Below are 5821 nucleotides of genomic sequence, written 5' to 3'. Positions count from 1 at the left end.
AGCTACGTTACCCATCAAAACCAACTACCATAACAAAGCAAGATCTAAAGAGCAGATTTTTATTTCAAGAACGCAACAAACACATAAAGATACACAAGGGAGGTATTGGGCACTTGAGATGGGCCCAACCCCAAGAGCTACAGCCTCCCATGAAAGATTTAGAGCTGGTGCAAAGCTGTATCCATATTTATTAATCAAGAAATGAAAAGTACATCAAAACTATCCATAAGGAGAGCTTGAGAATGAGCTGAAAGCAAAGCTAATCCATGGCCTAAAAATTGAACTACAAGCTAGCTAACTAATGGCTAAAACAAAATGACTAACTAGCTAAACGAATTGACTACCAACTAGCTAACCCAAATGAGGCCCCAAGCCTTCTTATTTATACAATTTGAGGACCCAACAGTCCTCCTAAAAGTTAGGGACTTGGCTACCCAAGACTTGTAGTTAACAACAGTCCAACTTGACTTGCTTGGCTGCCCTTGAGCTCATTGATTTGGTGGCCTTTGAACTCCGAGATGATGGTGGAGAATTCGAGGTAAGGGTCCATAAATGAGGGGGACACCTTCCTACAAATCCTCTAGCTTGTTCTCCCACGAATTTGGCTGCCAAGTGCTCATTTAGACCTTCAATTTTGTCTCCAAGTTGACCAACAAGGATACACAAAGCACCCATTAGACTTGTTGGCATAATGACTAACCAAATTCACTCTATTAACATAAAAATAATAAAAAATATGCAATTAACAAATGAGAATGGTGGATTAAGTCAAATTAGGAGGTTGGATGAGCCCAAATATTTGTCCATTTTTGGGGCTCATCATCACCCCCCTACTGAAAGTGTTGCTCATCCTCTGAGCAACCAAATCTCTCCCCTTTTCTTTGATGGCCTTCGTGACTTCCTTGGCTAGCATCTCGGCCGATTTCTCCTTTGGCTTCCCGCTTTTCAAACTTTCCTGTAGAAATTGTTCGCTGGCTTCCTGTAGAAACAGTCTGCTAGCTTCTTGTAGAAACAGTCTCCTAGCTTCAATGAACTGCCCGAGAATAGATATTGCATGCCGAAGCTGGATGGGAATCACTGTTTTTCCATTGGTTAACCTTGATTCGCGTTTCTGTTCCTGACATGACAATACTTTCCGACTGCGGCAGCTTTCTTTGCTTCATAAAATGCTTACTGCAATAGCAAATATAATAACAGATTTTTATCCCACAACCAACCCAAATATAACATTAGTTGCTGCTTCCAGTCCTGCATGAATCGGCAACATCTTGGACAGGGCTGTAAGCATTACTAGTGCAGTATTCAGTGACAAAACCAATAACAAGGCCAGACCACAAACCAATAGCACCACAGAAGAAAAGCTCCCAGTTCTTTACAACCTTCTGGGCACCAAAATTGAAGATAGTGAAGGATGAAGGCAATGCAACTAGGCTTACAACAACAATGCCAATAGTCATCACTACTATGGAGATAATACGTTGCTTTTTCAATGCAGGCTCAATTTCCTTCACAACCTTGATCTCAAATATGTTAGTTGCAAACAGAGTTGTGATTAAGCAAGCAATGATACCCATTGAACTAATAAGCAAGGGATAACACATGGCAGTAAGATCATGAGAGTTTTCAAATGATGATATGGATGCAACAACCAGAGCTGCACAGGAAGATTCAGTCATAGGACCCAAATAGATCTGATCCCATACCAGCGATATCTCCAACATTGTCACCAACATTATCAGCAATGACAGCTGGGTTGCGTGGATCGTCTTCAGGAATGTTCCTCTCAACCTTGCCAACAAGATCAGCACCTACATCTGCTGCTTTGGTGCAAATACCACCACCTCCGCTGCCAAACAGAGCCATGGAAGAACCGCCAAGACCAAATTTGAAGATGTTGAAATAAGTTTTGCTAACCATTTCATATATTTTTCTTCAAGATGTTCTGCTAATTTTCGTTTATCTCCATCTTGAGACAAGACAAACAATAGTTCCACAGCATGAGCTCGCATTTCAGAGTACGTAACTTTGCAAAAAGGGAAGCAATACCTGAATTTGAATACACTTCGAGTGAATCACGTTGCAAGTGCAAGTTGACCAACAGCTGAGCACTCAGATTTCTGCGTGATTTTTGGAGTGAGGTGGCAGAGACATGTGTTGGCCATGCAAACGGTTATCTCCACTGCAGTGTTTAACTATGAACTGTAGTCCTCTGCCTGTAATCACTTACCATCAAGCACGCTGAAGTTTACTGTTCACCACTGCCCGTTTTCAATTTTCTTCCTGAGTTGGCTGAGCACACGTGGCGTATCCACCCACCGAGCGCTGTTGAACTAGATGAGGGTGTCCAGTTGGCTGGCCACCGATTCTCTTAACCACAACCATCTCATTCGTTCATGCAATGCTTCGAATTACATTCATGCAACAGAGGAACAAGGTTAAGTCACGTACCTCGAAGCCAAACGGCTGCTTGCGAAGCGTCTTGCTGCATGCATGTGTTGATCTTCATTTGCTGCATGTATGGTAGCTTGATTGATGATTTATGGCTGTTTTCTCTTGTGCAGGTGCCCTCTGGACGGATGCATGCAACAAAAGTTCATTTCCACGTTCAGATTTGCACATTCAAGCTGCTGTTGCTGCCTCTTCCCCGAACCAGAACTTGTTTTCGACATTTCTCCCAAACGCCAAAGCGGATCGATCTAAAACTTGCTGAGCATGTTTCTATCATCATTATGCATCTCCCATAGCAAATTCGTGATCAATGGATGCACGGATTTCGAGAAAATTGGAAAATGGCTGAAGATTTCAGAGCTCGATTTCTCGGAAACCGTGCATCCGAATTGGCTGAAACTACTTGGGTAGGCTACTATCACCCACATGCATCTCCCCATGAAACAGGTTTTGAAACAGATGCACGGTTATGGAGAAAATGCAAAAATGGCTGATGGTGATGGAGGCTGATTTCTTGGAAACCATGCACCGGAATTGCATGAAACTGCTCAGGCATGTTGTCATCGACCTTGTACAATCCCCCATAAAATGGTTTGTCAAATGGATGCATGGTTCTCAAGTTATGGCAAAAAACAATTCTGCTCTATGTGTTTTTGGCTTCAAGGCATTTTGCATGTGTTTGCATGGTATGACAAAATGAATTTTTGCTGTGATGCAGGTATGGAGATGATGGAGGATGAGTTGGAAGACTGCAGGAGGACTCTTGAACCTTTGAGGAAGCTACCATGCTTGCAAAACCACTTTTTGAAATGCATGCCTAGTTTCCCACAATTTCTACAGGAAGATCCTGTATAAGCACAATGAGAAGCACAAGGAGGTGAAAAAATAATGGATGAAGGCAAGGGATGGACACACAAGTGCTTGTAGGCCTAATCAATAGATTCCCACCATTAGATTCACTTTTGAAATTGGATTTGGCTCGTCCAAAGGTTCTACAGGATGTTTCCTGTAGAAATTCAGAGCTTTCCTGTAGAAGACACAGTTTTGAGGAAAGAAGCTTAATGACATGAAAAAAATGATGGAAAATGGGTGAGGAATGGAAACATGGATGTGGGTAGGCCTCATGGACATTTTCCAAGCCTTCAAGTCCTCCTCGGAGATCAATTTGGCATTTTTGTAAGCTTCATGTAGAAGATACGAAACTTCCTGTAGAAGGCACAAAAACTCCTTTGTCTTTGATTTGAGTGCTCCTCCTGTCATGAAACGTCCTTCTTTAACCTGCAATGTCATTGCTGCAACATGAAATGGAGATTAGCTTTCTTTTTCTTTTTCTTTTTCTCCTTTTTTTTGAAAAACAACTAGGGCGCCTCATGGAGGTTTTCACCCAAAGATCTTTTTCTCTTTTATTTTCTTTTCTTTCCAACCCATTGACCGCCTCATGGAGGTTTTCAATCAATGAGCCAATCTAAGGCGCCTCCAAGGAGGTTTTCACCTTAGATTTTGCTTTTCTTCTTTTTTCATTTTTTTCTTTTTCTTTTTTTTTTTCTCTTTTGTTCTTTTTTTTTTTTCTGCCCTACCCTACTTGAAAAACAAAATCATTTTCAAGTATAAGAATACTTCCAATGGAGCCATGTGCACATCGAGATTAGAGACAAGATGATGTAAAGGCTCGGAATGCATGCTTTGACAACTATCCAACTTTCAGAGACAAAATGATCTGACTTTGAATGTACAAAACATAGCTGAGGAAGAGAGTACTGCTGCAACTTAGTGACTGTCTGGAACCATGTCTCAATATAGCTTTGATATCCTTGGTCCTTTTTCTGATCTGGATCATTCTTCATGTCACCTTCTATCATGACTTTCTCATCTTCCTCCTTTTGCTGATCTTTCTCTTGAGTACATGGAGGATTTGATGGTAACCATGAGGGATCTCTCTCGATCTCTGATTTAGATCTCTTTTCTTCATCAAGTGCAGCCCATGGTTCTTGGATCTCCTCTTTGGAATCTTCTTTTGCTTTTGGTCCTTCAATGTTGTCAATAGATTCTCTCTTTTGCAACACTCTTCCTGAGCTTTGGTGAACATCATTGAGCTCAAAAGGAGTCATTTGCACATGTTGTGCCTCAGCTTTGCAATTGGGTTGAGCTACTCCATTGCATGGTTTTGGAAATGGAGGTACGGGTAGCTGAGTGGGGGTGTGAAATTGAGATGGAGATGGATGGCATTGTGGTTGGGTAGGCATTTGGGGTTGCCTTGGTGGAGGAGGAGGCGATGGTTGTGGATGAGCAGGTGGTGGAGGAAAATGAGCGGGATGAGAGTTATACTGGGGCCTCCACTCCTGATAAGGTGCATTCCACTGAGGTTGTGGCTGAGCATAAGAGTGAAATGGATGAGCAACTGGTTGGGCATAGTATGGATCTGTGAAGGAACAAGGAGAATATGACCAAGGAGGAGGTGTAGACCAAGAAGGATGAGCAGGGGGATCCCAAGAAGGCATGAAAGTGGCTTGATAAGGGTCATAATAGGTCTCGGGTATCCCTTGCATCTCCTGCTGGTAAGATCTAGGTCCGTGTGGCCTCCTTTGGTTCATATAATAGAGTGATTCAGTGGCTCCCTTGGCTCTTTGATATGCAGCTTTGATTCTGGGCAAGGAAGGGCACTGATCTGTAGGATGGTATTCTTCACATACAAAACACACTTCTAGGGAGTGCATTGGACATTCGTTCCTAGGATGCTTTTTAAGGCACCTAGGACAAAAAATGACCAAAGCCCTCTTGGCTTCTTCTTGCTTCTTTTGGATCCGCAAGGTATCCAATTGCATGCCAAGAAACTACCTCATGTCACTCTTGAAATCTTCGATCTGATTTGCAAATTCATCTTTGGATAAGGGACTGCTCCCAACATTTCTGCTTGTAGCCATTTGCTTCAGAGGAATGTTTCTTCTTCTTCTCCCCTAGAGGTTCTTCAGATATGTCTTGATGTCCACCCAGGGGTCCTTTCATCACAGCCATCGAAGAAGAACGTTGGCTGTGTGAAGCAGTGGGGGTGTTGTGCAATCATTTTTCTAACTTATCTCTACTCCTACAAAGCATGAAATAGATTGAACTGCAACTAACTATCTTGCGAAATTGAAAGGACTAATCTATTTTGCTCAAATGAAATTGCAAGAATGAAATGCTAGTCTACGCTTGCGGAATTGAAATGCTAATCTACGCTTGCAGAATTGAAATGCGGAATTGAAAGGCTATTCTAGGAAAGCAGGAAATGCTAATCTATGAAAGCAGGAAATGCTAATCTAGGAAAGCAAGAAAGGCTAATCTACTTTTGCATAAATGAAATTGCATAATGGAAATGAAGTAAACTACTTAGAAG

The 5821-nt window shown here is 42.1% G+C and overlaps 1 pseudogene; it reads right to left on the bottom strand.

The window, feature by feature from the left end:
- Positions 1–1229: 1229 nt before the first annotated feature.
- LOC149246647 (pyrophosphate-energized vacuolar membrane proton pump 1 pseudogene) lies at positions 1230–1863 on the bottom strand (annotated as a pseudogene).
- Between the last annotated feature and the right edge of the window lie 3958 nt (positions 1864–5821).

The sequence above is a fragment of the Pinus tabuliformis genome, chromosome 7 (genome assembly GCF_031772625.1).
Source record: "Pinus tabuliformis cultivar Carrire ecotype Pingquan chromosome 7, CPIR1, whole genome shotgun sequence".
Lineage (NCBI taxonomy): Eukaryota > Viridiplantae > Streptophyta > Pinopsida > Pinales > Pinaceae > Pinus > Pinus tabuliformis.
Note: the sequence above shows the minus strand (reverse complement) of the source record. Positions and strands in the feature narration are given on the sequence as shown.